Below are 12,733 nucleotides of genomic sequence, written 5' to 3'. Positions count from 1 at the left end.
CCCCCCCCCCCCCACCAAATAATACGGCTGGGATATTTGAGGGGAACATATACCACACCACGGTACACACGGACCCAACTGAACACCGCTGTTCTTTTCCTGCTTGGGACGCTTTCTGGTCGATTGCAGTGATTTGACCCACCTTTAGTAAGTAAGTGCAACTTTTGTGCCGGTTTAATAGGCTGCGTGGATGCAATCTTGTGCGTGGTTTCCCATTTGCGCAGAAGTTAAATATAATGCTAAACAGTCGACAAGGAATGAGTCCTCGTGGTGAGATTCTACGTATTTAGAATGAAATGTGAAGTTTGAGAAGTTTTTTTTTTAGCAGTTTCGAATAAGGACGCACTGATTAGACGTTTGGAACCTTTAAAAAGCAACTGTATATACTCCAACTGACCGGTAACTTAGTAAAGTCTGTCTCAGGTCTGTGATATAATGAAGACTTTAATATTGTGCACTTTATGGCCGGCTGCTCTACTTGTATTCTGCTTTCTGCAATTAAGTTCACTTTAGACTTTATTCGGCATATTTCCAAATGCGTCTCTGGTTATCTGCTTTTGTTCCTCTAGTTCCGCTAAAAAACTGAACATATTGTTAAGAACTGTTTTGTCTGAAATTGTTATTATTAATAGGCCTATACACAAGTGAAGACACTGCCTGTGTAGGAGTGTAGACTCGATACCCTGTCAGAAATGTCATTTCGGGAGAGATGTGCTTGAGATAACGCTATTTCAGAGAAAGGATAAAAAAAAATGGACAGACTCATTTACGTGCAGAAATACATTAGCAAATTGCGAAATCATTTTTTTCTACAGAAAACAAGTTGAAATGTGATGAAACAAAAGTAGAACGTCCAGTTTACGTTGAATAAATGAGGTTCCCAAAATCGTCCACAATATATTTTTAGCAATTGTGTTATTACGCACGAAAGCCTCGTTTGTTCAAATTACACAGCTATTAATACGAATAGAATCGTGTTAGATTCTCAGCACTGTGTCATTAACCCTCACCCTGAAATACACCTTACTACATATTTCAAGAGGATCAGCAGGTTGTAAGTTTAAAAAATGTGTGCTGTGATTAAATCAAGGCCTCTGTGTGGGAGGCCTATCCTGAAGCCTCCTTTACCTTAATGAGGTGTGCTTTATAATGTTGAGCTTAATGATAGGAGATCAGCCTTACAGTTTGCTACTCATCAGCTCCACATCAGGGGGACAGAATTATTGTGGATGGGTGACAATTGGAACGCAAGAAATATAGAGATGAACATTGTATGCGCAAATTAGTGAATTTGGAGTATTTCCCCTTACACAGGTGACATTTGGACGTACAATTGTGTCATATGTTGTAGGTGGAATCTGTTATAAAGGGTTGACTTAAACATCGAAATAAGAATGCAATAGATTGGCTGAACATTTGAGAGAAAAAGTACTGTTTAGTAAGTAATCCCTTATTGAAACGCACAGGCCTCGTGACTCATGATTGCTCATTAAAACACCTCTGCTTGGCCCCTCCCACCTACGAAACGAGAGAGAACGTGAGAGCCAGATCTAAACCTGTAGCAAGTAGATGGGACACCTGAAGAAAAAAAAAAGCTGATGCTGCAATTACAAATAATTCTGTTAATTTGTTATCCCCTGATAGTTCACTTCACCTGTCACGCGCGCGCGCGCACACACACACACACACACACACACAAACAAACATACACAAATACAAACACACACTCCCAAGGTCTCACTCAGGCACACATGATTTGAGTCGATTGCTGTCAGAGGCTAACTTTTTGTCCTAAATTGGGTGTGTGTTATGGTCCGAACCGAGTCAAAGTTACGGACTCAGTAACCTGCATTTGCATGCTCCTGCCCGTGATCCATCACATGTTCCACTGTTTGTTATTGTTGACCCACTTCCAATGAGCCTAGGCTATATTGTAACCCATTTGTGCGAAGCTATCGGTTATCTACTGTACTTACAGTTCTGTGGGGTTGACACACGCCGAATCGCTTGGGCTATATTTCGCATGAGGCGACACCGCGAGCCTTTGTAGTCTATAGCCTACCCTTCGAATGCGACGATGGCATAAAAACGCTGGGCTACAATAATAAGGAATTCGACGCGAAATCAAGCACGTGAGAACGATTTAACGCATACAGTGGTACCGCATATATGACACGGAGAGCAATGGGCGAGCGAGTAGCGTGCTACTGCGAATAGGAAATGTAGCCTGTATGGATAGACAGCAGACGCTGACGCTCCGGCTGCTCCAGGATGCTCTCTTCAGTAGTTTCCTTTTTATTGTTTAATTGATATTAAATCTGATCGCATCGTCTCTTAAAAGCAGTTGAATCGCACTCTTTCTATGTAAAAAAAAATACACATGGACTGCCTGCCATCCATTCCCATCCCTATGTGAGAGGTGTGCAGACTGCTCAATGCAAGGCGGACTTATTCCAGCGCGCTCAGTGTAATGGATGGAGATTGTGCATGGAAAGGAGGGTGCATTTGCGATTTTTTTTCATGACATCACCGCAGTTACATTGTCGTGGTCCGAGGCCTTTGACCTCACCGGGGTTGGTCCATATTTTGGCCACCCCCAGCCCCCCTATCGTTTGGGGATGGCCCTTATTCCCCCCACTCTTTTCAGACCGACCAACCATGCAGCCTGCAGAACGGACCCTTTGGCTCAGAGTCATCGGCTTTATCTCTCCTTAAGTGCATGCTGGATGTGAAAGGACAACTTGACACTCTCTTTGGCCAAAAAACAAGCTTCTGTCTTCATAATCCGAAACATTTGCGTCGTAATTCCCTGCCGTTATTGCACTTTCCACGGGAAACCGGATTTTCGCCTTCTCTGCCGTGTTTCTTCTCCGGCGGCCTCACAGGATATCTATTGCTACTGCCACAACGAGTTAATAGAGGCGAAAGAGCCTTTTGTGGGATTGGAGCTATTTGCATTGCAAATTAGGGCCCCTGTGCAAGGATGACTGCACCTTACCCGCGATTTCCAAGGCCTGCTTCGAGTCTGTAATATTGGGTGATGTCAAGTGAATATGACATTAACATTGGGATTATATATCATTTTTCGAAGAATTGTTATGCCGCCTTTTGACGCTTTTTGCTGTGCAATAGTGGCCCTCAATGGCAAAAAGGGAATATAAGGAATATAATTGTGATTTGAAAAAAGGACACTGATGACGTTTGCTTAATATAGGCTATTTATATTCCGAGAGATGACAACTTGCAAGGAGACCAGAAGAGGAAATGTACATGTGGAGTATTGCTGAAGATTGGGAAGTGGGTTGTTATCTTTGGTTATCTAGCTGTATGAGTGTTCTGCTCGTCATAAAGCTAGATAACCGAAAGTAAAAACTACTTCCAGACTCGTCGAAGACTTGTGGAGGACTCATGACATATTACTCAATTTTCCCAGGGACCAGATATTGTAGATGCTATATAAGTGACTTTACTTTTATATTATTATATTATTTTTTGTGATTCACTTTTTCAGAAAGAATAATGTACATTATTGTTGTACATACGTTCACCCACCCATATTAAAACACACACACACACACACACAGACACACACACACACACACACACACACACAAACACACACACACACACACACACACACACACACACACACACACACACTAAACTTCCCTTCAGGCCTGATATTGCATGTTAATATTTATAGCATATTTTATCGTGACGTGAAGTATGAATTTGAACATTATTTAATTAGAATGAAATTTAAACTTGGCTCATCTTGAGCATTTCATGGAAATGAAAGAGTGACATTTGGGACTTCTGTAGAAACCCACGTGTGCGCCTCCGTGCTTCTTATTTCAGCATGATCGAGTCCGGCCAGGAAACGGCGCTGGCATCCCAAATAGTAATAATTAGGACGGATACTGAACTGACAAAAATGGGGAGAGAGAGGAATAGAGAGAGGTGGGGAGTGGGGTTAGGAGAAGGAGGGAGGTGGCAGAAGAGGGAGGACAAGAGGGAGGGAGTAAGGGGATTGGGGAAATGTGTGTGTGTGTGTGTGTGTAAGGGGGGCTGCTTAATTGATTCCGTTAACCGCAGTGCAGGAGATGTGAACGACTGGACGATCCCATTCCCACGCTCGGTGGGGCAAGTGGCAATGCCATGCCCGGGCCCAATATGACAGACAGCGCCGTGAGGGCCTGGAGGGGCTGGGAGGGGGGGATGGGGGCCGACATGGGTCATGAAAAGACGTCAAGTGCCCCAGACTCATCTGCATCCCCAAAGAAAGAGGCGACGTTTCCCAGCCCCAGCAGACGCGGCACTCCTAAATTTGGAGTAGGCTAGTAACGGTTTTGAAAGCGTTATGTCTCGCCGATTGTACTGATAATGAGGACTTCGGGTCATTATCTTAAAACTATGCGGGTTTATGAATCTGAAAAGGATGTGCTGTAATCCTGCATGGCCCCACTCCGGGGTGCGTAACCAGGTGTTGGATTTCTCCTGAGAATTAGTAACAGTGCAGATAATGTTGCATTAAGATGTTGAATATGTGGCATTTATGTGACTTTTGTGTATTTGAACTTGGCAATGAATGGATTTGGGATCAAGGTTGCTGAAAGAAAATTAGTTAGGAGCATCATGTTTAACAAAAGCATAGCCCACTTATAATAATCATGGGGGATATAAGTGAAATATTGGTAGTTGAGTTGTTAAAGGATAAACCCAACTCTTACAATAATCAAACATATTTTATTAGGTCAAAGAACACATTGCCCTTCTTAAAAAATAGGCCATGGTAGGCTATGACGGATGTAGGATTTCATTAATGCGAGATTTTGCTCTTGTTGCTGAGGTTGCACTTATTTTATTATAAATAAGTGATTTAGTTTCTTACACAGTTTGATGTGACTGTCACGCTCTTGACGATTGCTCCATCTGTCAGATGACAGGCTGTTTCCTGCATAGACCACGTGTTTAAAACAGGCTTAAACTTTATATTGACGTGTTTTGAATTTAAGAATGAACTATTTCATTCATTGGACCCTCGTAGAAAGTGTGCAGCCTATGTCTTTTAATTCCCAGTTTTCAAATTATCTGATTAAATCATAGTTCGAGTTCAGCGTAGGACTACGTTCATAAGTCTGGGAAGCTGTTTATATACATATACATATATATATATATATATATATATATATATATATATATATATATATATATATATATATATATATATATATATATATATATATATATATATATATATATATATATATATTTTTTTTTTTTTTTTTTTTTGTGTGTGCAACAGCTTGAGGATTTAAGTGCAGTGTTAAACAGAGCCACAGTGGCTGAATTCAACGGCCTTCGCTGAAAAGGTCTCTTGCCGACTTTCTCACACCGTCAGACAAAACTAGTGTCTCTAGTTTCCGACCCCTGTCAAAGACGGCATACAATACCAGTTCGTTTACCAGAAAGAAAATTTGAGAACGCAATCTGGTTTTAGCAGCGCTGAATAAAACAAGTCTTATTGTCCTTGGTTATGTCGATTGAAATGCTGTATGAAAGGGAGCACTGTTTTCATGTCTGGGGGCCACACTAAATGTCAACCCAGAGTACAAAAAAAAACTTTGTTTCTGTAACTAAGCCATCTCATATCATTCACTAAAATGTCTACAACAGCAGGTGTACATCTCTTACAAAACCTCTACTTTTTTCTTACAATAGTTCTTCACTCAAACAAGACATTGAGTAAAAATGCTCTTATTTATTCATAGCCTATGTTCATCAGATGCACCGTATTCTTTAGAGGTTAAGAGGCACAAGACCTGTAGTTCCATCCTTCAAAGAAAAAAAAAAGACCATAGTCCACACAGTCCACAGGAAATGCAATGCAATACTAAGATGCACTCTTAACAGGAGAAAACAGCATCACATGTCTCAAACAGCTGCAAAACACACTTGCATGCATCTCCGTTCTCAGCCACCTTCAGTACTCCTGGGCTGCATGGAGGAGAGATGTAGTATGGGTTTGCAGCGGTTTGCAGGTCTTTACTGCCTGTCTCTGGAGATTGAGTAAATCTCACCAATGGTTCACATTAGTGCTTTTTATGAACACTGACAGCCACTGCTGCCTTGGGTCCTTAGAATAAATGAACTGTACAGTATTCTCTATCAGTGATGATGAGGTGGACTCCATATCTAAATTTCAAATTGACCTGCTAGTATAAAGGTGCACTTCCACCTTTCCCTGTGTCTTTATAAATGAGGCTGAATGGTGTCTTCTAGTGTGCGAGGTATGCTTTTATATTATTTATAGAAGTGTTTCTGCCATTCAAGCATGCTGGTGAGAAAGAAAGACCCTGCCATTCATTTCACAGCACCCCATATTTTCATATGTATAAATATAGCCGTGTGATTTGACTATGCGTGTTGAAACGGGTATTGACGGTCCCCTTTCCTTCTCCTCAGTAAATAGGGGCTATGCGCTTGGCTGTGCCCTCCTTCCACGCTCACACACACACTGAACCGCAGCCATTGTTGTCACGTGATTTGTTAAGTAACAAAACCATGGCGACCATGGAATGTGTTTTCATATTCATTGGATGGGCAATCAGCATATTGAGCGTGCCCAGGGTTTATATGTGCTTCCTCTGAGCCTCTGTGCCGTGTATTGCAGGTGCAGTATTAGGTTCATAATGTGTATCGGCCCAGGGTAATTCCTGTGCCAGACAAAGGATGTGAATATTGTCGTCATATGGGTGCCATTTGTGCATATGTGTTGTATGGCTGTGTTTTTTTGTTACTAATTGCGGCCTACTGCCAGATGTTTTGCAATAACAAAGTGGTTAGTTATTTTTCAGTAGGGAAAGTTTTCATATTCCAAGCTACCATCAAGCATCATGTGCCAGATTAGCTACAGTCAAAATGATTTTATACAGGTTAATTGAGCTGAAATGCAGGGCTATATTCATGCTGAGAGAGGCTCCGTTTGCATCTGTACGTACTGTATGTCTGTGTTTGCATTTGTGCATGTGTGTATGTTTTGCTGTGCGTTTGTCTCTGTGATTAACGGACCTCGGATAGCTATTCAGTTTACTACATCGTGTTGATAAAAGAGAACAATAGCTGTGTCTCAGTCAACAACGTCTGTCTGTCTGGCTTGGGCCATGTCTCTCTCTTTCTGTGTGTGTGTGTGTGTGTGTCTGCTGGACATGAACTTGAACTTGAGACAGGCAGCCAGACACCATCTGTGCACCAGGGGTAATGAATTCAGTGCATTCATGGCAGTGGAGCAAGCCAGGCCACTGCCACCCATTGATGAGCAGATGACCCCTATAGTCTGAGTTAGCTCTTCATCACTAATAGAATTCAACAATACCAGCTGGTAGTAGGGGAGTTTGCCTAAAGATAAATAAGAGTAGTGGTGTGCCATCAGTAGTGAAGTTTACATGCATGTGTGCAGTCAGTGTGCGTGTTTGCCTGCGTTTGTATGCTTGTCAGTGGTTAAACACGTCTGCATGAAACCCTACATGTTTTCCCTTCTGTTTATCTTTGTCTTACTATATAGCTCATGCAAATTAAGTGACATACACCCTTTCCCTTCCCATAGACAGGCCCTTTCCCCATTAAAGCACTGGCCTGCTATTTTAATGACAGAGCCATGCTGAATTTATTGCCTTGATAATTGAAAGGGCCGGTTCAGTCTCCCCCCTGATAAAGGGTAGTAAGTGAATGAGGCATAAACCTTAAACAAGCCAGCCACAATGTGAATTCCTGCAGGCCCTCCATCTCCTCCACCTCCTCCTCCTTCTCTTCCTTCTCTTCCTCCAGCTCGAGCTTCTGTCACAATCACAAGTGCACGCGAACACACGCATGCGCACACACAATAAGGCTTTTCCCTCTGGTTGGTGTCGCCACGGCAACGGTAGGTGAGATCACCGTGCGCATGGCAGCATCAGCCCCTGCCAATGCAGGACATATTCTTGGTTTCTGTGTGTCTGAGTGTGTGTGTGTGTGTGTGTGTGTGTGTGTGTGTGTGTGTTGCATGTGTGTGTAGAGTGCTCTGTGCAAGAAACCATAATGCCACCCACTCCCTCCCTCAATGGCTCAATGTAGACACATTATAGTGTTCAAATGAGTTTCCTGTCACGTAACCACGCATGCATTGGTTGATTGATTTATTTTAAGTTTCTCTAGTTTTCTCCATAAATTGAAGTCGTAATGTTAATCAAACTGCTGAACGAACTGGGCGAGTCTGAGGTTGTGATTTGTATATAGGCAAAACAAAGTCTGAGATTTTAAATTGGTCTTTACACACATACTGACACACACAAGCGCTTAAAAGGTGCCATCGGCTTCATTAATGGTGTCATTGCCGATTAACACGGATCTGATGGTCCTCTCCCCATAACAAACTAGCCAGCCATAACTTGCCATTAATCCACCGAGGAATGTCGTGATTGGGCCCATTTTAATGACATCATGCATGGCCACTTGAGTGTCTTGTGGGGAGCAGCGGGCATGCTGTGCTCTGCCACGCTGTATGGCCCTCCCATCAGCTAACTGCATGGACGTGCATGGCCGACAAAGATCTATTCCATACGCAACATAATGTGATTGTGTTTGAAAGTGATAGAGTTGTGTTGGTGTGGTGTTGGTTTATTGTTGTATGACATGATGAGATTATTCAGCTCTTGTGGTATTCAAACAATTTCTTTGGTAGTTATGACATCCGGAATAATGTGCATCTATACTAACTTTTTAGTTTTACCACTATAAGTGAAACTTGAGAGCTAAAAGTGAGTCCTACAAAATGTGTCAGTGAAACACCACTTTCATGACACAGATGCTCTGAGACAAATGTTATGATTATCTATAATTATAGTCACCATATTTTAAATTGTGAGCTTGTGTTTTTTTCCTTAATTGTCAGTCAAGCTGACAGTTACAATCGAAGTTAAGCCAAAATGTTGTTTGCAAAATTGATACTGCCAACTTCTTAGTCTATATTTTGCCCAAACCTACCTTAGTAATCTAAAATCTCCATCAGTGTGCTTGCTAGACTGCCACACAAATCCCTACATTTCCCTTATATATAAGTAAATTTAGGACCACAGAACTGATCACCGCAATAAGACTCAATCTAGAGGCAAGAAAAGAAACACAGAAAAGGATTTGATTTAAGTAGAATATCTGTCCATTTTATTGTTTGAAACATGCATAATTACAATCATCAAAACATTATTAAGATAGGATAGTGGTTATCTTGTCTTAGTGTTTCTCTAACACCCACAACATTGTGGTCAAGGTAATTTGTCAAATCACAATGTGAATTGCAAGCAATACTGTGTGAGCTAATAATGATTTTTCATAATCTAATTAAAATGTAATATTGCTACAGTTGTAGGAGAAAATATAATATGATGCAACATGACATATTTTACACTATGTCCCTATGATAACACTGCTAACAACTAGTACATTACACTCTTAGTTATGCAGCAGTATGATTGGATATCAGTACAGTGGCAGCAGTAGTGCACAATCAGGCTGCATGCACACGTTACTTTGGGGCTACGGGTCTAAAGATGGCTGTCAGCCTGTCTTCTAGGATATCCGTGCTTCACTGGCATTTTATTATGCAAATATTATGCACTATAAATAAATTAGTATAATTAGATTTGAAATATACTTTGAATCTTCCTTGAAGATGAAAGGGTGTAAATAATATAGTTTGTGTTACTGCATTATTCATCATCTATTAATTACAATCATCTGGGCCTTCAGTCTCACTGCGCCATATGCCATACTCTACATTTAAGCTGACTGCATGTTGTTTTTCATACACAGTATACCGTGTGTATGTCTATGATCTGTCAGTATCAAGGTACCTGTTTGTATTTGATAAGGCTAATTGTCTCTCACTGTATTTAATCTTAACGTCCCATTAGAAATCAATATTAGCATAATGCAGTTTCTAAACGTGAAATGGCTTTTATTGTTAAATGGTAATTAATGTACTATCAAGCTCTGACTCAGTAAAACCCAACACACCCGTATGCATTGTCTGCACATCCAGATTGTTCATTTTCACATTATGCGTAAGCACGTCTGTGTTATCATTTCATAGAAGAGGAGGGGTTTCACATTAAATAAGCATAAATACTGTAGTCGTACTACAATTAAAATATGCCCGTCTTTGCTGTCTTTGCAAAGCATATGGTATTGAGCTGTAGATGCAATTTGAACACAGGGAACCATTTAAAAAAGAAAAAGCAGTTCGGCAATTAAATTATATGGGCTCTCGGACTAGAGAGCCAGGACAAGCGAATATGGAATAGTGAGCAGTAGTTGCTACGCTCGCATTAGCATCTGGCCCTTTTATGTAAATTTGATGAGAAAGGACTCATGCATATACGCTAGGGCTGGGGTGTACTCGCCTAATATCCTTATTAAAGAGGGGTGAGTGAAATATTTATTAGGGGGGCTAAGGGTTAGGAAGGGGGGCCTGTCCTGTGTTGTCATGAGGACCCGAGGTGGAAGAAGGGGGAAAGGGAGGAGGAGGTTGGCTTTCTCTATGAGTGTCTCTCTCTGCCTCAAGGTGCCACCATCTTAAGGCGTTTGGCAGTAGTGAGAGTGTGAGGAGGGTAGACCTAAAATGTCCGCTGGCATAGACACGCACACGCATACACATTAACGAATACAAATTTCTGTGTGGCGTGTGGACAGGAACACCAAGCTCTGAAAGTCGATTATTCAATTACTGCCTCATCGGCATGCATGCATGCTGAGCGTTTCATTTGCATGTATTAATTCCCTCGATTACTGTCACTTATGAGATTGTTTAGCTTTTAGCTTCTATTGCACGCCGTTTATAGAGTATGAGCGCTAATACCAGCACCATCATCAGAAGTAATGTGGTATTTGCTAATATTTTAAGAATCTTAAATTTACAATTTCTATGTATTTTCAGCCCAAGAAACTAATTTGTAGGTTTATTGAGTTCAGTTTGATAAAACGTTGTAATGGGACACACAATTCTGTTGCAAATAATTCAAGTTACATCTCGGCTAATAATGTTTATTTAGTGCAAAGAATTCATTAAATTATTTGACTGCCGTAATCTTCAATCAGAGCGTGCCACCTTAAAGTGCCACACATCATAAAAATAAAACGTATTGTATATCTCACAAATCTATCTGGTGATTGAGGTGTACTTACCTCAATCTTAAGGATAAGGGTGCAGTATTTTACTCTATTGATAAAACATGTTCTTTTTGTGAGAATATACATCTTCAAACTGTTAAACCAAAACTGATAATGCAAATGCTTTAAAGCAAAGAAAGGAAGTAGGTGACAATTTTGCCAATTTATGTAAATCAGCGCTATATCATTTTCTTTCTCCTTCGCTCTTACTCACTATCACTGTCACATACACACACTGTAGCTGACCTCCCCTATCTGTTAATTATCATAAATGTGCTTAGTGAGGAGGCATACACATGGGCACACACACACACGCATGCACGCAAACATGCATGCACACACAAACACACACACACACTCACACACACATTGTTCAGTGAGATACAGACACAACATTAGCATTCCCTTTCATCCTGAAGTGCTCCTGAGGCATAGCATGAGGAAGAATGTGCAGGAAATTATTCAAGATGAATTAGACCACACATCATCCCCATTTTTCTAGCATCGACACACACATACACACACACACACACACACACACACAAACACACACACACACACATGCACACACGCACACACACGTACAGACACAAACCCACACATACACACACGTTCACCAGATGATATTTTACAATTACAATTAGATACAATTAGATTTTTAATTGCAAATGTATGTGTGAATTTGTTTCTGTAGATATTGCTGTGTGTGCATCTGGAAGTCATCATGCTTATATACTAGAAGTGTGTACGGGGATATTATCTCTATGTGTGCTGTGTGTCCATGTCATACTCAGCCTGTTGTCCTTTTTTACATGCATAAAGTATACAATATCAGCTGTTTCCCTGTTTCCTCTGATGAGTGGTACGCCCCGGCGTGCTGCCAAAGAAGTGAGAATAATTAAGCAGCTGCGTGTTTGAGCCTAGCGTTGGCTAATGGATTGTTACCAGAAAGAAATGAGACAGGCAGCATGGGGGAGCTGGGTGGCAAAGCAGACCTCGACTTTGGATAATGAAACACTGAAAGAAACCGGGTGGAGAGTAGACACACCTCTCATAAAGGAAATGCTTTTGTTCTGTGACTTCTTCTTTTTGTCATATAGGTAGGTGCAATTGGTGAGGAGTCACACAATGTGAGAAAGGCGTTCTGCATCACTTAAGTCAAGCTATACATAATCATAAACATAATAAATATATATACACAATTTCTTACAGTGTTTTAAAATTGCTCAGTTAAACATCATTTTCATTTTTCCACTCTATAAAAAGAAATCTAGTAGGTCTATGAGCTGTGTGTTTCTCATATTGCCTGTGTGTGACTGTGTGTGATATTTATACATATGCAATTTGCACTAGATTTAGCATCTTCTGCATCACCACACTGCTGCTTTAGAGAAAGCAGGGGATGATTCTTGGCACTGTCGTCGCCAGTGTAACCCACCTACCCCCCCACCCACATGTAGGCAGAGTAGTGGTGGGGAGAGGGGGGAGCGGAGCAGAGGAGGGAGATAGAGGAGCAGAAGGGAGATGGGAT

The 12,733-nt window shown here is 41.2% G+C and overlaps 1 long non-coding RNA gene across 1 annotated transcript in view; it reads left to right on the top strand.

Annotated features, from left to right (window-relative positions):
• LOC117945240 overlaps positions 1 to 12,733 on the top strand; it is a 36,428-nt gene continuing 23,695 nt past the window's right edge. The window contains exon 1 of the long non-coding RNA XR_004656755.1: positions 1 to 151. This is a non-coding gene — a long non-coding RNA (uncharacterized LOC117945240). The remainder of the gene's footprint in view (positions 152 to 12,733) is intronic.

Source organism: Etheostoma cragini, chromosome 5, assembly GCF_013103735.1.
Source record: "Etheostoma cragini isolate CJK2018 chromosome 5, CSU_Ecrag_1.0, whole genome shotgun sequence".
In the NCBI taxonomy this organism is placed as follows: domain Eukaryota; kingdom Metazoa; phylum Chordata; class Actinopteri; order Perciformes; family Percidae; genus Etheostoma; species Etheostoma cragini.
The sequence above is the reverse complement of the archived record's forward strand: the minus strand, read 5'-3'. Positions and strand labels throughout refer to the sequence as shown.